The sequence below is a fragment of the Stenella coeruleoalba genome (assembly GCF_951394435.1).
Source record: "Stenella coeruleoalba genome assembly, chromosome: 6".
Taxonomy (NCBI): Eukaryota; Metazoa; Chordata; class Mammalia; order Artiodactyla; family Delphinidae; genus Stenella; species Stenella coeruleoalba.
Genome location: NC_137151.1, coordinates 51,491,831 through 51,518,601, shown reverse-complemented (window position 1 = coordinate 51,518,601; position 26,771 = coordinate 51,491,831). Strand labels below are relative to the sequence as shown.

The window sequence follows — 26,771 nt, the reverse complement described above, 5'->3', positions numbered from 1 at the left end:
CCCCCCAGGAGTGAGGGGTCCAAGCTCCATGTTGGGATCCCTATCCTGGGGACTTGCACCAGGAAGAAGATCCTCCATAATATGTAGCTAACCAGTGGGGCTTATATCAGGGAAAGCCAGAGGGCTATGGGAAACCAAGACTCTGCTCTTCAAGGGCTTGTGAACAAACTCACTTGCACCAAGCCCCAGCATAGAGGCAACACCTTGAAAGTGCCTGGGTCATATGAGAAGGAGATTTGTTGAATAATTTTAGGGTGTGTGTTGGAAGGGCAGGGAGCTGGTGGAATTTTCTCTGGGAATAGAAGTGGGACTAGAGTCATTTTCATTTTTTTATTTTTTAAATCTCCTTTCACCTAGCTGGCCCAGGTACTGATGGGCACCATTTCTTTCACTCCTCATCAGCCTAGCTAATGCTATGTACCCAACTCCAGCACTCCCCTGAGGACCTGCCCTTCCAAATTGGCTGTCACAGTGCCCCACCCAGCAGGCAACCATGGCCAGGACTGGTGTCCCTACAAAGTCACAGCCAGTTGCACCAGAGCCAACCTTACATATCAGCATGCATCTGCAGCATTTGCAGCCAGGCCTCATAGACAGCAGGGCTGGGGGTCATATACCTAATACATAGAAACAAACATAGAGAGTTATGCAAAATGAGGAGACAAGGGAATATCTTTCAATGGAAAGAACAAGACAAAACCTCAGATAAAGAATGAAATAAAATGGAGATAAGTGATTTACGAGATATAGAGTTAAAAGTAATAGTTATAAAAATGTTCGATGAACTCAGTGTGAACTTCAACAAAGTGATAGAAAATATAAAAAATAACCAATTGGAACTGAATAATACAATAATTGTATGAAAAATACACTACAGGGAATCAACAGGAGATTAGAGGATGTAGAAGAATGATCAGTGATCTGGAAGACAGGGTAGTGGAAATCAACTAGTTGGAATATTAAAAAACTTTTTATTTAAAAAAAGAGGATACTATAAAGGACCTCTGGGAAAACAGCAAGTATACTAACATTCACATTATAGAGATCTCAGAAGCAGAAGAGAGAGAGAAAAGGACAGAAAACCTACTTGAAGAAATAACAGCTGAAAAATTCCTTAAAAATTCCTGGCAAAGCAAACAGACATCCAAGTCCAGAGAACACAGAGAGTCCCAAACAAGATGAACCCAAAAAGATGTACATCAAGACACATTACAATTAAAATGTCAAAAGTTGGAGATAAAGAGAGAATCTTAAAGGCAGCAAGAGAAAAACAACTTGTTATGTACAAGGGAACCCCCATTAGACTATCAGCTGATTTTTCAGCAGCAACTTTACAGGCCAGAAGAGATATCTGCACTCCCATGTTCATTGCAACATTACTCACAATAGCCAACATATGGAAGTAACCTAAGTTTCTATCAACAGAAGAATGGATAAAGAAGATGTGGTGTGTATATATATATTGTGTATTACAATGGTGTATTACTCAGCTATAAAAAAGAATGAAATCATGCCATTTATGACAACATGGATAGACATAGAGGGCATTATGCTGAGTGAAATAAGTCAGACAAAGACAAATACCATATGATTTCATTTATATGTGGAATCTAAAAGAAACAAAAACAAAAAATAGATTCATAGTTACAGGTAACAAACTGATGGTTGCCAGAGGAGTTGGGAGTGAGGATTGGGAGGTTAGGCAAAATAGATAAAGGAGATTAAGAGGTACAAAGTTCCAGTTAAAGAATAAATAAGTCACAATGATGTGGCATACAGCACAGGGAATAAAGTCAATGATATTGCAATAACTTTGTATGTGACAGATGGTTACTAAACTTATGGTGGTCAATTTGTAATGTATATAAATGTCAAGTCACTATGTTGTACACCTGAAACTAATATAATATTATATGTCACCTATATTTCATTTTTTAAAAAGGCAGAAGAGAAGATTTATGAAAAGGAAGATCCTGAATTTGTGGGAAGGATAACCAGGTGAAGGCAATCTCAGGAAAGGACTCGAATTGGATAGATTTGTCAAAACTGAAGATATACAAATGAATGATGTAGATTATGCATAAAATGTGCAAATTTCTGGAATGGATTGAGTTTATCTTCTGATTTTACACATGAAGAAATTGAGGCAAACATGTTTGCCATGATATATTTAGTGGATCAATGATACAGACAGGAGAAAAATACAAGTCTAGAGTTTTCTTCATCAAACTATTGTTATATGTTTCTGAAATCTTAACAGTCAGTGTTTGATCAGAGAAGCAGAATCACTATGGGTATTACAGAATATGAGATTTATTATAGAAATTAATCTCTAAGCAGTCATGGGAGCTACTTAGGCAATCTAGTGTAATTCTGTTGCCCCTGCATCTGGTGCCTTCTTATCATCAGCAGGGCTGGAGGTTGGGAAGGAAATGTAATGTACATAGTTGGAAACAAGGAGAAGCTGGAATCCATGAAGAAAACAAACAGGAACTTCCAAAGACAAACTGGTACCCACGCCTGTCTCTCACAATCTCCAATCATGGTGATAGAGATGGTACTCATGATAAGCTGGCTCTCTTTCCTCCACAACTGGTCATGCACCTGGCCCAGAATTCAAAGAAACTGATCCAACAGGAGGATCTCCAACAGGACCTGGGAAGCTGCTGAAACAAACACTGCCTCACACAAACAAGGTGAACCAGCAGACTCAGCAATGTGCGTGGGCTTCAACAATGCCTGGATCCATTTTGACCTACTGAGCATAAAGAGATGGCTGCTGCTTCACTTTCACTTTCCAAACCCTGAGTTAATTTCTCTTGTGGCCTACTAGGAAGCATATAGGAAGGGAATTCTGGAAAATATAGTTCCAACTTAGCTAAGCTGACATAACACAAAGCCACCAGAGTCTATCCCTTGACAATCTAGCATTATACCATCTTAAACCATTCATTTAATCATACCTAAAGGCTCCAAGTAAATACAATAGCCAAATTGTGTTTTTACTCAGTATGATGCAATTATGCCACATACAACCAAAAACGTCTGACCCTCTCCCCTAAAAAAAAGATATCAAGTCCCTTTATCCATCTTTGGACAATGCTTATTTTTCTTCTGAGTCACTCTTCCCTTTTGATATCTGTAATTTAAATAAAGAGATACGATGTTGGCAGCTGTTAATACAGTCTATGTTAAATAGGGGGATGTGGTAGGGGAAGAGAATTGACTCGTGTTACCCATATATATTCATATGAAAATTAATAAATATTCATAACTATTGCAGATTCTGATTTTTGCAACTTATCATGTGGTTGAGCTGATATTTATCATTTTCTTTTTCTGTTACCCATTCTAAATTCTCTTTTCCTTCAGTAAGCACTTCAGCTGATCGTGGTTTCTTGCCAGGTGGAGTGACCCATATCCTCATTAGGGACACTAGTAGTACTGGGACATTAGTAGTACTGCCTGTGTTGGGTTGTAGCTTTTTTGTTGTTGTTGACTTTTACGACAGAACATAAGAGGAGAGACTTCAGAGGATCTTTATTCTAAACATTCTCCTCTGTAATTTAGGCATGTAAAGCATCCCAGTTTTTCTTTAAAAGTCAGGATCAATCAACCCAGCCAGCAGAGTAAACCTCTTCCTAGCCTGTTGATTGGCTTGAGAAGCCCAGACTGGCCAGGTATTTAATATTTGTGTGAGTCTGGATTCAATTTTTGGTACCAAAATCTTATTGGAGTTACTAGTGTAGTTACTATTGCTGCCTATAAAAGTGCACAACCTAGTGGTATAAAATAACAACTATTTTATTTTGCTCACTATATGTGGGTCAGGAAGGTGGGAAGGGCCCACTTGGGAAATTTTCATTTGGTTGCAGTTAGCTGTTGGCAGGAGCGGCAGTGGGCTGCCCGGGCTGTAAAAAATGGTTTGCTGACAGGGCTGGTAGGTGAGGCTGGAGTTCAGGTGGGCTATCAACTCCAATGCCTGACCACCACCCAGTGCAGCAGTCTTGGTTGGTCATATTTTTTACATGGTGGCTGGCGTTCACCAGAGTGAATAACCTAATAGAACTAGAAAGAAGCTGCATGGTCTCTCTCTTACGACCTGGCTTCAGAAGTTCCACTGTCCTCTACTGGTCAAAGCAGTCACAAGCTTGACTTGTTTCGAGGAAAGTGTATATACCGACCCTAACCTCTGATGGAAGAATGTTGCAGAAACTGGGACCATATTTTTACAAACTGTGATAATGGACTTTGATTCCTTTCACATTCTCTACACTCCTGTTAGTTTAGACTACCCACAATTTTCCAATTACCTTGTGTTTTCAAAAGTATGAGCAGTAGTACTTACATTGCTTTCTGCTCCAGTGATATCTTAAGCTTGTGTCTCTTCCTATCAAGATTCTGTTATTTTTAGATTGTGCTTTAATTATTATTCATTTCTTTCTTTATGCATTCATTCACTCATTCAACAAATATTAAGGTACTTTAGATTTCAAAAAGCATATCCAAATGCCTTCTCCTAGAGGTGAATTTTTCCCTTTCTTGAGTCATCAAGTTATTCATTAAATTCAAATTGCCCTCTCTATCTACTGTCTTAAATTATAACAAGTCTGATTTATGTTATTCTCCCTCTACCCCAGTTATGGTTTTTTTTTTTTAATGCAGTGAATGTATCTTGTATTTCTACCCCTAAATTTACGACACTTTACTGAACAGACGTTATTAGTGGCATAGATAGATAGGTGACTGAATGGCTGTCTGGCTGGACAGGTGGACAAATAGACAGGTAGACTGATAGCTGGATGAACTAAGACAGGAATATAAATGACTTCATTTTCATTTATCTTAGTAGAAATTAAGATCTTCCTTTAATGCCTTAATTGTGCAGAAACAGATAAAGTTCAAAAGTGACTTTACTTTTGCTGCTGTAGTATAGACAGAATGTCTTAGATAGAATGTCTAATAGAGAGAATGTCTTTATCAGCAATATAGAAGTTACATGCTACAATGACCCCTTTCCTAAGAATCACACCTCTTTCAGGGGTATACCCAGATGGGACAGAGAGACTAGGCTATAAAATGAAATGAGAATTCTGAGAAAGTTCAAAGTCTATTATGGAAAATAAATTGAGAAAAATTCTATAAGTTAAGCTGAGCTAGTTGACTGCAATACTGAAATAAAGTATTCTTTTCTCTCAAAATTTTATTGGCAAAATCAACATATTAAATGCATATTTTGTACCTGGTACTATGATAAATGCTCTCAAAATTAATGCATACCTATATTTGGACAGTATACATATGCATTTTTTGTGAATGCTGTTTATCTCAGAATCTGTTACCTGCATCTGTAAAATTCAGATAACATAATAATAAATAATACATCTCTTGGAATTAATTGTGAATATCAGCTAGAATGAAGCAGCTCAGTTTAGATAAAAAATAAAACTTTATTCTGCAAAACCAAACTTTAAACTCAAAAGTAAACAAGTCAAAAAATTTTTGAAAGAATATGTCCTATTAGTTTAAGTCAGTTTTATTAACAAATATCTATAAGCTCTAGCTAAATGACCAGCTTCTCGAAGACTATAGTTGTTTCACCTTACTTTAGTGTATATCACTTCAGATCCTCTAACATCCCTCTATGATCATTGAAGGCATTCAATAAACATTTAGAACTAAGGTTGAATGAATGAATTCATACATAAATGAATGCAGAAATAAATACATCTATGTTTGGAAAGCATATTTCTCTGTGTAGGTAAGCTTGCTTTGTGAAATCTTTGGTATTACTCTTCTCAGCAATTATTTCTTCAAAGATGAGATAAGATCTGTGGCATGAATGATTAGTGATCCCAAATGAGTCAAATTCAAATTAATAAAGACTTTATATTCATCACTACACTTGTGCATGTGACCAACCCTATTGTCTGGTTCCGAATTCTACAAAAGAGCCATACCAGGTGTCTGCTGTTCTGGCTTGTTCCTAGAAGAGCTCCATACACATGGTGGTATTTAATTCCTCTTGACAATGATTATGACACGTGGTCAGAAAATGAAGTTAGGTGCCTTGGACACATACACCATGTTAATTCCCTACAGGGACACTTCTTAGACATGACCTAAAGCCCCAACGTGGGGCTTCAGAAAGAAGTGAGAATTTGAGTGATTTAGTTGAGCTTTAGGAAGACCTGGTGCTGTTTTAAACTATCACACCTAATTTAATGCAATTAAGCATGACTGACATTTTCTTTTCAGGAAGGAATTAGAAACAAGCTGGCAAGAAGAAAGAGTAACTTCCCCTGCCCCAAATAGACAGCTCTCCCAGGGTGAAGTTGAGCTCATTAGCAGGGCAAGATGTTGATAATAAAGGAAGAACACTCTACCATCAGCTGCTGCCATTTAGTTTATTATCATAAGCACGATGCTGTCCCTCAGCATAGAGCTACAGAAGATTGTTCTTTGGGGGGGGAATTCTCTAACTGGATGAGATTTGTTGCAGTCATATTTCAAACTGACACTCAAAATGTCAATCATTTACTTTCAGGTAATGAAATCGATCTATTGTATTTCTGTGCAGTACACGGAATAGCTTAAAGCTCAGTAAACATTTTCTTTTCACTTTTTTTCTGACATGGCCAAAATCAATTAGTGATTTATTGTCAGCACATTGCAAGGAAGCTTATCAACTTAAAGTATAGTCTTTCCATATCGGCCCCCTCTTACTGACTTAAAGGAAATCTTGAAAAGTCTAGTTGTATAACATTGTAGTTATTATACCATACTTCTCTGCTGATTTTACTGAGTACATTTTATATGCTTCTGGATACACTCATTTTGTATTATCATTACACTTTTAAAGGGAAGAGTTAATAATTATAGAAACTTCTCAAATTAGCTGTGTCTACTGGAACATTAAATATCTTAACAAAATTATTGCCAGATATTCAATCTCACAGTAAAAGCAATCCTGGCGTTTATTTTTATTGTTGCTTCTAAGAGTTCCTTCTTCCCACCCTTGCTCTTTTCCCTCCATCTTCCTTTCACAAGTCTCCCTGAGTGGGTCTATGTGTATCACTGACAGGAGAGCTGGGGAGCACCTTGAAAGGGTTGCTATGGGAATGGATTGCTTCCCACTATTAAGAAAGTTCCTACTTAATAGTCTGACTCTGAGAAATAGTATTGAGGTTTCAGACAAAATGATAGAAATCTAGCTGAACACAGAAAAATGAGGGTAAATCATAAAAACTTTGTCTTTTGGTTTTGTATACCTAATAAATATAAATTCTGGCTTTGTAAATACTTTGTAAACATTTGCTTCATTTATTGTAAGTAGTAAACCCTTATCTCTCTGAAGACAACTGATATCAAATAAATGATTTATATAACTATCCTAAACCAGGCACTTTGATTACTGAAGATGATTATTATTTGGACAAAGTGAACAAATCATTTATTGTAGTGAATTTTCATTAGAGAAGACTCAGTAAAACCAAGAGACAAATTGCTGCTGAGGAAGTCTGAGTGACAGGATGCTCCATTCTATGGTAACTGCACTTTGTTAAGAAGTCTACAGAGCAATGTTGTAGTCATGACTTCCTGATTATCAGAAAGATCTAAATAGTCAATACAGAAATCAATCTGTCACTGTCACAGGCTGGGCACCCTGGGGAACAAAGATGGAGATTAGTGGGATTAACATGCAGCAGTCTGTTGGAGAATACTCTCGGTATAAGTACCTGTGAGGGAATGAAGGAAGCCAAATTGGGCAAATGGAGTAGTTGAACTTTGTTGCAATTGCAACAAAGACACAGCCAACCATACTGGGAGATCTAGAGATGGGATGGCCCTTTAGACTTGTCCCAGTTTGGAGCAAGAAGACTAGACATGTATACCCCTGCATCAATCAGTCATTAGATGTGAAATGCACTCTTGATAGGGGCATGAACTTTCATAACCCAATAACTTTTGGGTCATAGTCCAATAATTTTTGGGTTATTCAGCTCTGTTCATCCAGAGAGGAACTCAGCTGAGAGAAGTTGGCCATCAACATTCCCAGCAGCTGGGAAATGAATGCCATAATCCTGGAGGGGAGATCTGTGCAATGAATCATGACATTCACTACTCCAACAAAACAGGGTGCACATACCCTTGGCACAGAAATCCCGCTTGGGAGAATCTATCATAAAAAAATAGAGGCAGTAACATGTAAACAATTATCTGCAAAGATATTTATATTAATGTTTTATAATAAAAAATTTATGAAGAAAATCCTAATGTGCTTCAATAGGTGAATGGTCAAATGCATTACGGTGTATTCACACAATGAACAATTATAAAGCAAGTGAAGATAAATTAGTACATAATGTATACTACTCTGAAAGGGTCTTCACAACATATTACATAGGAGAAAAACCGTTGTGGAAAATATGTTTGGTCTAAATTTTTTTTTTTTTTTTTTTTTTTTTTTGCGGTACACTGGCCTCTCACTGTTGTGGCCTCTCCCGTTGCAGAGCACAGGCTCCGGACGCGCAGGCCCAGCGGCCATGGCTCACGGGCCCAGCTGCTCTGCGGCATGTGGGATCTTCCCGGACCGGGGCACGAACCCGTGTCCCCTGCATCGGCAAGCGGACTCTCAACCACTGCGCCACCAGGGAAGCCCTATTTGGTCTAAATTTATTTGCATCATCCTTTTTGTAAAGAGTAAGCATGATTTAAATTACGCATTTATAGAAGTGGCTATATATGCTTGCATATTCATGGAAAATAACATGGAAGGATTCATACCAGGGAGTAAACATCAAGTATTTACAGGGTTGTTTAGAGACTATTAATTGTTCCTTTGTATCGGTTTTCTTGTTATATCAGTATGCTTTAATTGAAAAGAATGGAAATAAAAAAGGGATTTATTAAACTTGGGGATTCTACGTGCCTCAGCATGTATGTATGCAGAATTTTAAAAGCTGACCGTACACATTAAAAGTCATTTTCCCCTAGTTGTTTTTTGTATCTTTCTTCAGGTTCGAGTGTTTTGATCAGCTGAACATCCTTTTCACAGAAAATATACATAGTCAAATAATACCACATAAAGATAACTATCTATAGAACTATAATATTAGGGGAGATGGGCCTCTCAAAAGCCAAGCTACTCTTCCCTAATTCTAGTATAACTTTATTATTTTGTATATGAAGAAAATAAAGCCCAGGTAGGTTAGGTGACTTGTTCAGGGTCACAAGTTTGTTAGTGGTAAAGCAAGTTTAGATCCCAGGTAACTCTTCCTCCTGTTACATGATTTGCACTCTTCTGTATTCTCATGAACACCTTTTCATTTTCTCATTTAAACCTATCGTCTTTACCTCTTGTGATGGATTGTTACTACTATGTATATCCAACTATTCACTCCCTCCTCTGTAACAGAATTACATAAACTCATGTGTTGTTTGACCTGCAGCTCCCTAGAGAAGAAGAGAGTGATCCCATTGTCATGCTTGGCCATGTGACTTGCTTTGACCAATGGAAGTGAATGTGTTTATACCACATCTGGGAAGAAACTTTAAGAACAATTTCAAAATTAGGCTCCAGCTCTTGTTCTTTGTTCTCTGCTTTGAGACTAACATGTCCCAAATAGGGTCTGCTCCTTCAACCTGGCCAAGTGATAAAAAGGCACAGAGAGCAGATCCACAACAGCAGAACTGCAGCAACTGACAGATAACATGGAATGAGAAATGGTTTGGTAAACCATAGACATTTAGGGGTTTGTTACCACAGAAAAGCTAATACACTCTACAGCTGTTGCTCCTGCCCACATTTTCTATCTCAATAAATGAATACCATCTACTCAATCCACTTAAGCCAAAGTGGACTTTTAAATATGTAAATTATATAGTATTAGTTCCTTGCCTAAAACCCTTCAATGGCTGCCCATTACACTTCAAAGGACTTCCAAAGTCCTTATGCTTGACAAGACCCTGTATGATTTACCTTTATTTCCTAACACTCTTCTCCTTGCTGACTCTGATTCTTATCACTCTTGTCTTCTTTCTATTCATAGAATATGCCAAATTTGTGCCCTCTGCCTGGCTCCCTGGTAACATATCTGGTTAACCCCTTATTACTAGAATTCTGCTCAAATATCATCTCCACAAAGGGAGTTTGTATGATCAACCTAAATAATGTTGCTTTCAGTTCATACTAGACACTTTCTATCAAATTATGCAGTCTTATTTTCATATACTAAAATGTTTATATACCCAGATAACTTTGTGTTAATTTCTTTAAAGAACCTGCCATAATATCTTTTGTATAATACTTATTTGAGTATTGGTCTTACCCCTCAACTAGACTCAAGGAATGTTGGATAAGATTTGGGCTTTGAGGGAATAGGCAGAATTTAGATAGGCAAAGAAGATGAGAACAGAGGGTAAATCATTTTACTCATTTTTGTGTTCTCTACAGCACCTACTGTTGGGTCTCACTCAAAGCAGACGTTCAATATATGTTGGTTGAATTGAACTGAAACCTAAACTCTGGAAAAAAAGAGAGAGCAATAATTACATTTTCTTGGGTTTTCACAGAAATGCTTAATTACTGCAGATACAGAATCTGGCAACTGCTATTAGGGCCTGACAAATATCTATATTAATACTTCTATAAATGGTATAGTAATTCATGCTAGAATTGATGGCTGCATTTCCCACCACTACTGCATTTCAGTGCAGTAGGAAATTGTTCCTCAAATCTCATTGAAATGTATGTATGGAATGGAATTTTGTAATAGTGCTAAGTCCTGTTTTCTTTTAGGTTACATTTTAGTCTGTAGGAACAAATAATGTATACTAATGCATTAGATTATGATGATCATGCTTGTGAGTACAATGTTCTAAATATTACATTGAAATGACAGATACACATACATTAGAAGGCAAAACATGTGGGCTGATACATGGACCAACAGATGTGTTTATTTTGCCTTGCATGGGTGTTTAAAACTTATTTCAGCAAATACTCAACACTGAAGAAATTTCTCATGAAAGTGTTGATTTCTTGAAAAATAAACAAGGTCTGGTAACGCTGAACATTCACTCCTACATTAGAATAATTTGCTACTATAAAGTAGTGTTTTCCATTTTAGGTAAGGCATGTAATCTCCAAATGACTTGCTAAAATCTTATCTATGTCGTCCCTCAGTCTGGGGCTCCAAAAATACATATATAATATACACTATTACTTAATAATAATAAAATAAAAACAATTTGATAACTTTTAAAGATGTCGATACAATAAGAACACTTATTGGAGGTTTATGTGGAAATTACTGTGTTGTATAGTATTCAAAAATATAAATAAATGTTAAGGCTAAGATCCTGCTCTAGTTGGGTGGGTCGGGGTGCCTATAATCTACTGAACTAAAACTGATATGGTCACATAAAAATATGATTAACCACATAAAGGAGTCAAAGATGAAATTACTAAAAAATGCTACTTCTAATCAGAGCTATGAGAGTGCAGAAAGGCAACCCCAGGGCCTTGGAGGTCGGCCACCAGCAGAGGTGGGAGGTGATCTTGATTTTGAAGGAATGAGTGGGATTCAGGTATGCAATGAATATATTAAAAGGGATACATAGTATTCAAGCATTTTAAAGAATAGAGGGTAGTTAGGTCAGATGATAGAATGAAAGATTTATATAAAATAATAGAAAAGATGTGGCTAGAGAAGTGTTATAAGCCAAAATTCTGGAGGGGTCTTGAATGAGACTGGTGTCTATATTTTTGGACAATAAGTTGTTGATGATCCTATGTGAAAGGTCAAGAAATATAGCTGCCTGCAAGCTCGTTCTTTAAAAATTAACTTCAAGCCTGTGCTACAGAACGTAGACTTGGGTATATTGGGTATATTAATAGATCTGCCTGGAATCAATACCCAAAGTCAGCCAGAGGCTGTGTCTAAGGCTCTAAAGGACACACCATGGAAGGCATAATAAGAGCCCAGGCTTGTTACACTACAGTGAAATCTGCCAAATTGGTCTCAAACATATGCTTAATTGGTTTATGCTATAAGAAACAAATTAGAGATTAAAAAATAAGTTAACTTAAACTGTGAAAAACTTGATTCACAGAGTTATTTTGTTCTAAAATGTGTAATGATTATAACTCTGGATGAGAGCTCTGTCTTAATATCCAAACAGACATTGCCTCCTGACTGTACCCTCCCATCTTCTAGCACTCTGACCTTAGTGCATCACACAGGCTCCCTGTACTTCTGATTCTTCTACTGTAAAATGGAGATAAAATTATTATTTACCTCATAAGATTACTGTGAGATCAAATGGGGACAATACACATAAATTGCTTAGTACTCTGCCTCTCACATAGCTAAGGTTATTATTTCTACCATCTATTGCGAGAGTTCCCTACCACTCCAACCTTAATTCTCTTCCCTCTTCTGCTCATTCTGGACACTGCCATAATGCATACTTCTGATCTTAACTCTTTGGTTCAAAAAATTTAATAACTACCCCAATGCCTAAAAATAACATCCTCTATTCTTTACCCTGGACTTTCCATCTGAGACCTGGCTTTGCTGTGTATTTTTCTAGAACATCCTCACTGAACCAAATGTAACATATCTTACATTTTTCTCAGTACACTCTGGGTTTCCTTTGGGAAAGCCAATAACTTCATAGAGATTCATCTGAAGGATCACTACCACCTGCAACCCTACTACAAGATTCATTCACCCCTTTTCCATTTTTCTCCATTTTTTCATCATGTGGTCACTGAGCCAGCTGAGGATCTAGACTCTTGTCATTCTTAATTTTTTTCACATTGTGACAGCTTCCAAGCCCTTGCCGTCTTTTTTTTTTTTAACATCTTTATATAATTGCTATATATAATTGTATAATTGCTTTACAATGGTGTGTTAGTTTCTGCTTTATAACAAAGTGAATCAGCTATACATATACATATAGCCCCATAGCTCCTCCCTCTTGCATCTCCCTCCCTCCCACCTTCTCTATCCCACCCCTCTAGATGGACGCAAAGCACCAGGCTGATCTCCCTGTGCTATGCGGCTGCTTCCCACTAGCTATCTATTTTACATTTGGTAGTGTATATACATCCATGCCACTTATAGCTGGAGCTGCACATCCTATTCCGTCTGAACCCTAGGACTCTAACCTCACTTAAACATCCCAAAGTCTGACTGTTACCCACTTCCTCAATAAATTTCAACCCATTCAAATAACATTCTTCATTATGATGGAATTTCCCCCCAACATTTCTTTTCCCTACATAGAAGCCTTAAAATTACCTAGATGGCATTTACAACAAAAATAATCCCACCTTATTGCTTATGGCATCACTTGTCTTGAGGTTTAATGGTTAGAGGAACTTTATCACTATTGTAACAACGTTTCCTTTTTTCTCTTGCCTAAGATTCAACAAACATTGAGGGTCTACAATATTCCAGCTATACTGTGGGTTGCAGGAGAAACAGAGGAAAGAGTCTCTATTCTCACACAGCTCACAGCTCTCTGTTCGGAGGCAACTCAGCTAAGTGCAATATTTTTCAAACTTTTTTTTTATTATTACCCAGTTAGAATACTTTTTTACATGCACGTGCGTGTGCGTGCACACACACACACTCAAGCAATGGAAGAGCAAAGGTGGTCAGACAAACATGCAAGAAAGCAATCACAGATTTAAGAGATGTATAGGTTTTTTTGATGTTAGATGACGTTGTAATGCTCTAAAAAGAGAGATTTTTATGACTACCAATAAATAGATCCAAATTATGAACATGAGAATTGTAGATAGCTATGGATTTGAAAACTGCCACCCTAAATATCAGGAAAAATGGCCCAAGTGAAGGAACAGCAAGTTATGTAAAGCCACTTAGAGTTATTGGTGCCTTGAAGATCTCGGAATAGAATATTTGTGTATTTTTGTCCAGGAGGAAACTGAAAATCTGACATTTTATAGAAGCTGGGACATTTAGAAGCTGAAAGCTTTTAAACCTTATTTCATATAAGAAAAAAATCTCACTCTTATTAATAGAATATTTGAAAAAATGCTTTTTTTATAGTATTATGTCATTGATTGATGGGTGGGGAAGGGTGACTGAAATCCAGGAGGTGAGATTAACGTTGATGCCACAAAGTGAGCAAATATACATCCACAAAGTGAGCAAATGTATTATAAGGAGTGTATAATATAATTCAAGAGATATCTTAAAGTAAATCCTTTAATAGGTATATGATTTCACATATAAAAATTTTCTATCAGTATTTCATTTAAACTTTATCATTGGAAGGACTTTCCTACTACGTTCAACAAAATGTAAAAGTCTCAGGAATTAAACATTTTAATCGGCTTATGAATTAAATTTAAAATGTCTTAGTAATAAAGAGCTAATTTTAAAATTCTACCAACAGGTTTATTACTTCTGTACGTATTTATTTAGCACCGAATTTACAGCTGATGCTCTGCAGATTCTAAAGAACAAAATGGATAAGACAACTAGACAATGTGCACACATTTTGACCACAGCGGTTGTCACAGTGCACTGTGGAAGGGTCAAAAGTTGCTGTTAGGGAATACCAAAATTTAAAAACATAACTTACACAGGAAAAATATACCTGTGGAATCATATTTTAGTTAAAAGTCAACTGAACACTTTCCATTATGAAGAAACTGTCTGCTTTCTGCTACTGTTACCTTCCATCTACTAACAAACACAAATATGTTTAATATCTCAAGTATTTTGGGGTGGATGAATTACAGGGGATGAATAAGTCAACTTTACAATCGAAATCTGTGCTATTTCTCAAGAGAAATCAGAGCAGTGTTTGCCAATAGAACAGTAAGAGAATTTGGTGCGGAACGATGTAAAAGGCAATTATTTCAATAATGTCACTCCTCAAAGTGAAAGTTTATCAAAGGTGGTAATAACATTCAAATTATGATATCTCTAGTTAGGTGCATTTATTCATTCAATAAACATGTCTAATAAGCATTTACTGAGTCCTAATGTCTAGTCCTAAGCTAGACAGCATGCTAGGTGACTGGGAACTAGAGTAAAATATCTCTGACAGCAGGAATTCACATGTAACGTGGAGGTGGCAAAAATTCAGGTGGCAGGTGGATCTACTACACTGAAGTTTCTCCAGAAGTAGGAAGCAAGATAATTTTAGGTCGCACACAGTTGAAAATTTGTTTTTTGCTCATTGTAAATATTTCAAAGCCACTTTTTAAAAGAAAGAAAAAATACAATCATGGTGCTGATACACATTTTTCTACTTAAATAAATTTATGTTAAAATGGATTTAACTTAATGAAGTATATTTTATAAGTAATTGTGCTCATATAGTAAAAATTGTAAAGGATTTTATACTAATGACTCAAGTTTGGGAAACCTTGACTGGCAAGCATCAAATGTTGCTCTCAACCCTCAGATTTTCTAAGCCAAAGACTGAACTTTCAGAGACTTAAATCCAATAGGAAAAAAATGTATTACTGTGCAAATGATTACTATATTCAGTAATAGTCCCTTGTTTTTTGTGTTCAAATGAGGTGTTGCCTTCTCTCAGTTTCAGCTAGCTGAATAAAATTTTAGCAGGGGAATGAAGGAGACTCTGAAGAAATAGAGCCCTCCCAAAGAAATTACCCTTGTGAAACAGATCTACACTCAAACTAAACTATGACTTGGAAAGGTAGAGCTGGAGAGCTCCATTGTTTGGGCATTTGGGGAGGGGGCAGGACCCAAGCCTGAGGAGCTGAAATACTAAGAAGTGAGAACTTAGCAATGAGCCAGGGAGGGAGTAAGAGGAGCAGACTAGCTACCGTAAAGCAACCTTTTCTACCCAACCTAGTATCCAGAGGGATCATCACGCATATTATAGCAAGTACATTTGATGAGCAACAGTGATGTCAAACATCAAGACAGTGCACAAATTATGCCCAATAGAACCTGATTCAACATCTTAAGATGATAAGAAAGCAAAAATCAGCATTTTCAAGCCCATTAATTATACAACTAAAATTGCAGAACTAAGCAACCTCAGTTATTATGAAATGAGAACAAAACAAAAATGACTTTGCATCGACTGTTTAAAAAAATCTTCAGAAACACAGTGTAATCCACTTCAAGTAATGTAGGCTTGCTCTTTTTCACAAATTGCAGTTAAGTTAGCTTACCTTCATTCTGACAGTTTGCAATGCACTTATTCCTGTTAAATTTTATCTTGTGGGATCTAGCTTACAATGACGATTGCCAAGATTCCTTTGAACCAGATTTGTCATTCAACCTCATTTATGACATTTTTTGGTGTGTTAGTTTAAATAAGACTTCTAATAAACTTTTAAAGCCACAATGACATTATTATACCTCCAAAATTAACAATATTTTGTTAATATCATCTAATACTTATTCCATGATAAAATTTCTATATATAGTTGATCTGTTCAAGTCAGCATCCAAACAAAATTTGCACAATTGCATCTGGTTTATACATCTTAAAGGTCTTTTTAAATTTATAATAGTTCTTCCCTTTCTTTTTCATATTAGTCACTTGTTGAAATTACTTGTTGAAAAAAACCGTCTTATAATATTTTCCACGTTCTTGTTTTAGCATTTGGCTGTTATCTATATTGTTTCTCTATCTTTCCTATTTCCTATAAACTCAATTAGAGCTAGAGATGTAATCAGACACAGGGTTAATTACTGGTGCGGCTACTCCATAGGAGGTACCATGTATGCCTTAATGCATCTTACCAGGAGGAATACATTTGTCCAGCTAGGTAAGACTGAATAGCTGGGTCAGGTGTTTAAACCTGATTCATCAATTAGCTTCTCCATCAATATTTCTCCTAATGTTTGAGCATTCCTTGGTGATCATTTCCTAAATCCACTATTTTATTGTGCTTCTAAATGATAATTTTTTCTATTCAACCATTCCTTCTGCATAAATTACCCGAAATTGTCTTATAAAAATTGTTCTCAAATGTTTGGTTACTCTGAAATATATCTGTACAAGAGAGGCAGAAAAAGTGCTAGGTTGTTTCCTTTATTTATTTTCAAAATAATGAGTAGGTGCACCCAAGTAACCTCCCAATATGATGGTATTTAAAAAGGTTAGGTTATTATTAAAAATATATATATATAGGTATTTTGATACTTTATTGTCTTTTGGGGGGGCAGGGTGTCATGCTCAAATTGTCCCATCTTTGGTCATTGGAAACCACTTGAACTTGGTTCTTCTCTTGTTTTTTCTACTTTAACTTTTTTTTTAACATCTTTATTGGAGTATAATTGCTTTACAATGGTGTATTCGTTTCTGCTTTATAACAAAGTGAATCAGCTATACATATACATATATCCTCATATCCCCTTCCTCTGTGTCTCCCTCCCACCTTCCCTATACCACCCCTCTAGGTGGTCACAAAGCACTAAGCCGATCTCCCTGTGCTATGCAGCTGCTTCCCACTAGCTATCTATTTTACATTTGGTAGTATATATAAGTCCATGCCACTTTCTCACTTTGTCCCAGCTTACCCTTCCCCATCCCCCGTGTCCTCAAGTCCATTCTCTACATCTGCGTCTTTATTCCTGTCCTGCCCCTAGGTTCTTCATAACCTTTTTTTTTTTTTTTAGATTCCACATGTATGTGTTAGCATCTGGTATTTGTTTTTCTCTTTCTGACTTACTTCACTCTGTATGACAGACTCTAGGTCCATCCACCTCACTACAAATAACTCAATTTCATTTCTTTTTATGGCTGAGTAATATTCCATTGTATATATGTGCCACATCTTCTTTATCCATTCATCTGTCGATGGACACTTAGGTTGCTTCCATGTGCTGGCTATTGTAAATAGTGCTGCAATGAACATTTCCATTTTATCTTAATCTCACACAATATGCCATTATATTCATAAATATTTCAGTAAGTATTTCTTAAAAATAAGGACTCTTGGGATTCCCTGGTGGCGCAGTGGTTGAGAGTCCGCCTGCCGATTCAGGGGATGCGGGTTCGTGCCCTGGTCTGGGAAGATCCCACATGCCACGGAGCGGCTGGGCCCGTGAGCCATGGCCACTGAGCCTGCACTTCTGGAGCCTGTGCTCCGCAACGGGAGAGGCCACAACAGTGAGAGGCCCGCGTACCGCAAAAAAAAAAAAAAAAAAAAAAAAATAAGGACTCTTTCAAACATAAGCATAATATTTAGAACAAATAATTTCACAATAATTCCTCACAATGTCATGTTCTTCCCATGGAAGCCCACATCTGATGACAAAATTAGAAAGGTTTATAAAGGTCCAGCCATTTTGACTCAGTGTGGGAGTCTCTAAAGGGCAGTTCTGTCTTCAAAGCTCCCCAGTGGGTTAATGGAGACTTTGTTGAGCCTGAGTCAGTTAATTTTTTCCTCTATCCGGTCATGCTTCTCCTTCCTGCCCTTCACATGTGTTGGTCCTTAATAAACATATTTCACCCCAACTGTTATTTCAGTATCTGTTCCCAGGGAAGCCAAACTATGGCACAAATACTCCACGAATTTGAACCTCAAATTTGATCCAATTGCAAGAATAATCTCTCAAAATTATGTTCTACCTATGATATGTATTTCTGGTCTATAAGTTTATATATATGTAAAATTTAGACTATCTTATTTTTATTATCAATAGCTACACCCAAGATTTTTTTTAAAGAAAACGAAATGAACATTTTTATTCTTTCTATGAATTTTCTATTGCCTAATCATGAATTCTTTGATAACATAGTATTAATCTGAATATAGCTTTTTCCTATTTTAGAATATCAGAATTTCAGCTTCAGATGGTAAAGAAACTAGAAGGGATTTCTAAATGCATATAAGACTAATTACATTTAGAAGAACTGGTGGCATTTTGCATTTTATTTTTAAACTAATGGCAAGAGTGCAGAGGAACACATATCAATCATAGTCACTGGTTTTTGGTCTATAAATTTACGTGTCTCTTTATATATTATCAAGTTCAAGTTCATTGTAAAATACTTTTACAAATTTTGTTGATGGGTTCAGATATTTGAATGTACAAATTTATTACAAAATATATTTGCTTAAACTCTCAAGATATCACCAAAATGAAAAATTTGGCAAGTCAAACTTTATACATGACTTATGTGACACATACAACAAAACTTTCATCTATTATAGACTAGTGTAGACTAGACTAAAAAGAGGTAGAAAAGGATTTTGAAATGATGACTATTGCTGCTTCTGTCTTTGGTTATGACAGTCATTGTTTTTTTTCACAATCTGTAACCCCATCAGCTAGATAATACTGGAAAGCTTACAGGTCATTTACTCAGGAAGACACCCACTGGTACTTAAAATGTTATGCAAAAATTATGTTGATATTGGTAACCAGAAGCAGATATAAAAATAAGAGATATACAGATATTATATCTTTTCCCTTGATAAAAACTGTAAGACCACCACCTAATACATTTTAAGTAATGGATGCTATCAACCCCCATTTCTCAACCCATTATCTCAACAAGTTTGATAACAGGAAATATGAATGTGCACCACACCCAAGTTTTAATCTTATAATTCTTAAACTTGAGTGGAATAGCACTTTGTTTAAAATAGTTTAAACACAGCTCCTCAGTTAAGGAACTTTGTGATACTTATCCAGTATCACATAAACTTTGTAATACTTAGCCAGAGTTCTAAGTTATTTCATTTTGTAGATATTTTTTCTCTCAGTTGAGGAACATTTTTCTTTATTATTGGAGTAAATAATAATTTTATTGGAAATGCAGGGGCCAAAATCTTAACATTATAATCTTCTAGTGAATAATATTTTTGAGAAGTCATTAAAATTTTCTTAAAATTATTTATATATGGTTTTAAGCTGTGAGAAAATATTCTATTTTTATTCAGTCAGTCAGCCAACAACTATTTGAAAGTTCACTGTATGCAGTGAGGTAGAGGAAGAACAGATATGGAATCAGAATTCCTGGGTTAAATTTTATCTTCACCTTTCACTATGATATACAAAATAGTCTCATTCTACTCCATATTTGGCATTATTAATCACAAAATAGAAATAATGATAATATTTTTCCTGCATACCCCACAAGGCAGGGGTCAAGTGAGATCATGCAAATGTGAACCCATTTTGTAAAGTGTAAAGCACTCTCCACAAATTTAAGATTTTAGTAGCACATTGTATGAAACACTAGACGGATGTTGGTTGCCTAGATACCTAGTGTAACAACAGGTCTCCCTGCTGCTCTATAACCTCTTTTCACTACCTCATTTTTTGGGTGGGAAATAAAGAAGTACACAGGAGAAAGGAATGTAAAATTAAGAGCCTGTGAAAGTCTTGCCAGGAACATTTGGAAATAAGTGCATTATTGTGAAACAAGCTTTCCCCCCACCCCCTATAAAGATGCTTTTCCTTATCTAATTGTCCCTGAAATTTTCTGGAGGCATTTTTTTTTCAAGATATGCTTTCTCTAATACAAGATTACCTTAATTTACAAAACACATAATTTTTTTTAAAATTTATTTATTTATTTTTGGCTGTGTTGGGTCTTCGCTGCTGCACATGGGTTTTCTCTAGTTACAGCGAGCGGGGGCAACTCTTCGTTGTGCGCGGGCTTCTCATTGCAGTGGCTTCTCTTGTTGTAGAGCATGGGCTCTAGGTGCGCGGGCTTCAGTAGTTGTGGTGCACGGGCTTAGTTGCTCTGCGGCATGTGGGATCTTCCTGGACCAGAGCTCGAACCCGTGACCCCTGCGTTGGCAGCTGGATTCTTTTTTTTTTTTTGGTACTTGGGCCTCTCACCGCTGCAGCCTCTCCCGTTGCGGAGCATAGGCTCCGACGCGCAGGCTCAGCGGCCATGGCTCACGGGTCCAGCCGCTCGACGGCATGTGGGATCTTCCTGGACCGGGGCACGAACCCGCGTTCCCTGCATCGGCAGGCGGACTCTCAACCACTGCGCTGCCAGGGAAGCCCCGGCAGCCGGATTCTTAACAACTGCGCCACCAGGGAAGTCCCCAAAACCCATAAATTTTGATGAGTGAAAACCAGCTTTGTATGTACATATGAAGATAGATTTAATCAGTCAAAGAAAAGTAGGTACTTGCATAATTAAATTTTTTTTCCAAGCCAAAAGAAGCATGATATTCTGCTTTAAACAATTTTGTCTCAGAATTTTGTCAGGACTGGAAAAAACTTGCAGGGCTATTAAAGAAAAAGCTTTTTAAAACCGATGAAAAATAGTTAAAAGTATACTGGGAAAGAAAACCCTATCAACTATACTCCAAAATGTTATTTCTGCAAAACTATGAAATTAGGCTACTGAAAAAGAAAAAGAAATTGTTTGGGAAAGGCATATTACATTTAAAATATCATTAAATTTTAATGTGTAAAATTAAGTTTATAACTCGAGCTTTGAGCAAAGCCACATCAAGCCCCTTGCTCAGTAGAGAGCATTATACCATGAAGCACACATTTTTCTTCATATTCTTATAGGATATAATCTGAAGTAACCTTGCCTCTAGCTCTTTACAGTAATTTTTATGAATGTTTTTAATTAGGGAAAATGTTTCACAAGAGTAAGGAGCTGGCAACTTGCCACATGCAGGCAGAGTTTCCTCTGACATGAATTTTAAAAGAAGCACACTGACAAATGTTTCATAGCAGTGTTGAAATAGTAAAAATTGGAATGTACGCACAGCAAAGGGACATATAGAATATTATCCCCACAGATTTTGCCCCATAGACACATTTGTTCATGAAGCAAAGTGGACAGAAAGACTATTAAAAGCCCAAGAAGTGAATCTTAATAGTGACAAATTGGTACTATCATTGGCTTGGTCCCAATCTGAATGTAGAATTTTTATACACTTTATCTGATCTTGAAAATGCACTTATACATCATGTTGGATTCTAATGTAGGAGAACTGTACAGGACCAGAAAGACTGAGAGTATAGCCAGTGAGTCAAGAAGTAGGTTCAGGTTTGGAGATGGGGGTGGAAGAAGGGAAGTCAGGTAGTTTTACACTTCATAGCTAGAGTGGAGACCAAGACAAATAAACCATTATATACAATGTCCCTGGAGCCTAGGTATCAACAATCACAGGAAAGAAAAAAACAAACCCCAAATTCTGGACATCCTCCTACCAGTACTACTCACAGTTCCAGTTTTCCTCTCCACTTACCTCAGTCTGAGAGATAACTGAACTGATCTTATAATTATCTTAAAATTATTACCCTTAAGCTTCAGAGATGAGGAAAGGATTTTAATAAAATCAAACTGAACAGTGAAAGGGCCAAAGAAGAATGCATTCTCATTGTTCAGGAGGGGAAAATGTTAAGGAACTGTCATTCAGAATATGTTTATTTCCTGTATTTTGCATATATTAGATAGGATGCTCTCTGCATTAACAAAATATTCGTACTAATCATATATGAAAATGAAATATATCTTATATATATTTTCTTATATCCAGCAGCTTACTGAAGTTTTTCATTGATTTTAATAATTTTTGTTGGTACTTTAGTTTTCTACTTAAACAATCATATACAAATAATGACAGTGTCTCTCCTTCATTTGCAGTCCTCATAGTTTCTATTTCTTTTATGGTCTTACCTTACTGGCCAAGATCTCCTCAGAAACGTTGAAAAGAAATGTTGACAATAGATGTTCTTGCCTTCTTCCTGATATTGAAGAGAACAGTACAGAAAACTATTAAGAATAATTGTTCTAGGTTTTTGTTAGATATTTTTATAAAGTTTAAAAATATTCTCTTCTATTGCCAGTTTGCCAAATCTTTTATAGTGAGCATCTATTGAATTTTATCAAACATTTTCTTGCGTCTATTGAGATGATATGCTAATACAATGAATTATATTCAATGATTTTGTAATATCAAACTACCATTCCAGTGTTAGGATAAACCAAAACTGATTGTGATGTATTTATCTTTTGATATACTGTGGACACAGTTTGCTAATATTTTTAAATATTTTCATCTATATTCCTGAGTGAGATTAGACTAAAATTTCCACCCACTTTTATTTTTTCTAACCATTGCTAGGTGATGTTAATATCTTAGAGTAGTTTTTAGAATTTTACTCTTCTATAATATGGAAATTTTGTATAAGATTGGAATTACTTGTTCTTTGAAAATTTGATAGCATATGGATCTGGTGGTTTCTTTGGGCTAAGATTTTGAAAATAAATTCAATGTATTTAATTTTTATAAAACTATGTAGACATTCTTTTTCACCAAGAGTCACCTCTGTTAAATTATATTTTTTTCAGAATTTTTCCAGTTATTCTAAGTTTTAATATTTACTGCTATATAGCTATTTATATTCTTCTACTGACTCTTTAATTGCTGCTCTTTTTATAGATATGACTCCTATAAAAAATAAAAACCCTAATGAATTGCTTAGTTTTGCCTTTTCCATCTTTTCCCAAATTAGTCTTACTAGAGATTTGTCTATTTTACCAGTCTTTGCAGAGAATTTTTTTTTCTTTCTGGATCTATTTGATCATATGTTTATTTTCTATTTTATTATTTCTGCTGTTAAATTTTTCATATCTTTACTTCTAATTTATTTGTGTTTATATTGCTTTACATTGTTCCAACTTCTTTTTTTGTCCTTTTTTTTTTAACATCTTTATTTGTTCTAACTTCTTTATTTGAATTTTGTAACATAAAGTTTAACATTTGGGAATTTAGGACTGCTTCACCCCACAAGTTACAATAGGTAGTATTTAAATTACTAGTAAATTCTAATAATTTTTAAAATTTCTATTATTAAATTTCTTGGCCTCTTAATTACTGAGATCCATTTCTTAACAAATGTGGGGGTTTTATATATTTTTTATCAAGTTCTAATACAAATGCATTTGATTGGAGAACTGGTGTAATAATATATTTGAATTTTGTGAAAATCTCTTTACTACCTAGTTCATGAGCAATTTTTATAAAGGTTTCAGTTATGCAGTAAAATCATGTGTCTTAATTGTAGGTTCAATTAAGGCAAACTTGTTATTATTTTGCTCAATAATTACTGAATATTTGTCCTTTCAATAATTAACAAAATGCTGTAGAAAGCTCCTGCTATATGGTGTATTTGTCTTTTCCTCCCCGTAGTCTTGTAAAATTCTTCTGTATATGTTTTTGAAGATATATTATTAGGTACATACAATTTTAGAATTGCTGTATCTTTCAGGAGAATTAAACCTTTCATCATTTTGTAGTGAAGTGACTTTTGTTCTTTAGAAATGACTTTGTTGTTGGAATTTATTTTATCTGATTAAAATTGGTACTTGTTATTTGGGTAGTATATTCCTGCTACATATATTTTCATTCTTTTATTTAAATCTTTCCACATTCCTGTATATTAAATGTCTCTTGTAAACAACATACAGAATTGGAGTAAAATGTGTTCTATCACAATTAACATATATACACAAAAATATACAAAATAAGGTCACCTCAATTTAATAAGAAGAAACTTGAAAAACATCAAAAATTTATTAAAAATTATCAAAAGGCAACAAGCCCAGCAATAAATCAGCTAGAATAGCCAAGAAAATATGGGAAAATAATAATAAATGAGGGCTTGAAAATCCAGACTTTTAAAATCCAGACTTTAATCCAGGGCAGTATGAAGATAAAATAATTTAAATAGCTTAGTATTCCCAACAGAATAACCAACCTAATCAATTGAAGAAAACAGAAACTCTATCCCAAATAGACTCTATCACCTAAATAAGTGTAAGAATTTGATGTACAATTGAAGTGAAATGTTAAGTCCTTCAGAAATGTTATTAAATAGAATAATTGTGATATAAATTTTATAACTAGATTATAAATGATAGTTAGAATATACTAACAGGAATAACTGTTTAATGAATTGAAAAGAAATACACAGTTTGATTTGTACTTTTTCTCATGCTATATTCCCAAATAGATTTTATATTTGTTAGAGTATCTAAGTAATCATTAAGAAAATGATATAACTAGAAGAAAAGGTGTGTATTTTCTAAGCATGACAACAGAAGCAAGCAATAATAAAGGAAACCCATATAAATGATCAGGGCTGCTCTGAGAGCTATACCCATAAGTATAATCTTTTAACATGCAATGTCCCCAATCACAAGTAAATACAGAGCAAGCTCTAACATTGCATTTAACTAACAAAAATTGTTAATTCTTCCTTCCTAATTTGGGCAATTCCAAATGGGGTGGAAAGAATGAGTGAGAATTAGGAAGCAATACTCATAGAGATGATATGGTCAAGGTTAATATGATAGTAATTTTTTTTAATAAATCATGAAAATATAGATTATTACCCATGTAAAGTTGTATGCTCTTTTACTTTCTATCTGTGTCAGTTTGGATAAGTTTGAATAAAACTACTCATTTAACAAATATTTATAAAGAACTTACCAACTATGAGACACTATCAGACATAAGATATAGTATGAACAAGAGAGTTCTAGTTCTTATATTTACATTAGAGTAGATCCTTACTTTCCCAAACTGTACAATAACTCAGAGCATTAAGGTAAGATTTGAAGTAGATAATACTTGAAGTGCTTATTATTATTAAGTTTGTAAGGAATGATTACTTGAATACAAGTTTAGATACAAGAAAAGATTATTTGAAAAAGAACGTCTGAAGCACTGCCATCTCACACACTTCACTTTTCTTCCTGTACTAGAAATACAGAGGGTTACCATTTAGACTGCACCAAAGAGAATTCCTCCAGTCTTTTGTCTCCTGCCATGATGATAAAGAGCTGGAAAGAAATAATGTTATTTTACTCTCTCTACCTATTATGATTTTTCAAGATTAATATGAAAGCTGCCACTTTTTAAGCTAACATCATTCTCCACTACTTGGCAACATGTGCCCTCCACTGCAGCAAAGACCACCTTGCATCTGACAGACTTTTCATATTCCCCACAATGCCTTTGATTCTGGTCTCCTCATTGAGTTATACTGACTTTTTATTTTCAAATATAGTCAATATTTAAGCTCAGTTGTAAGCAAGTCCACAATGAACACTTTCTCAAAAACAGGTTGGAACACCTCTCTTTCTTGGATGTTTCCCATACCACCACTTATCCCTGAACTTTAGAGTGGTCCATGAGCTAAAGATGTGATAACCCTACTCTGGCCACCAGGTCTCCACTGGAAGGAGACAAGAAGGAATACTGGTGCTCTTTGAGCTTTGCTAAGGACTGCCTTTCTCCAGCTTCCTCATCGTTGAGAGCTAGAGACAAGAGGAAGCCACAGAGCCTTCCATGCCACATTTAAGACCAGTTTACTTCTCTCAAACACCATTACTAGGTGAAGTCAGGCCTCCAGAACTCAGTGTAATTTGAAACTGCCTCACCTACCTTCCTATCAGCTCTCAAGTCTCTCCAACAGTGCCTGCCTTGAGATCAGCAGGACAAATCCCATTGTGCTCTTTATCCCTGAATGTATCGTCACTACCAGAAGCTGAGAATTCTCAGACCATCCCTCATCCTCAGAGCTCTAACCCTCAGATTGCCTTGTACACCAACTCTGGCTCCATCTTCCAAACCTGTCCATCTCCTGAAACACTTTCACAGCTGTACTCTCTGAACTGGTGGCCAGTCATCAGCAGAATCTCCCACCAGTTTGAACTCTTTGAACTCTTTGAACTCTTTGAACCCCTCTTTGAACTCTTCCTTCCATTCCCTGTTTTAACCAAAATCAGTTTAAGCCTAT

General features: G+C 35.7%; 1 protein-coding gene across 1 annotated transcript in view; it reads right to left on the bottom strand.

Moving 5' to 3' along the window:
- Positions 1-26,771, bottom strand: part of GALNT13 (polypeptide N-acetylgalactosaminyltransferase 13) — a 982,370-nt gene that overhangs the window by 673,815 nt on the left and 281,784 nt on the right. Inside the window, exon 5 of the mRNA XM_079925131.1 lies at positions 22,642-22,709. The gene's annotated coding sequence lies outside the window, so the exon portion shown is untranslated. The remainder of the gene's footprint in view (positions 1-22,641; positions 22,710-26,771) is intronic.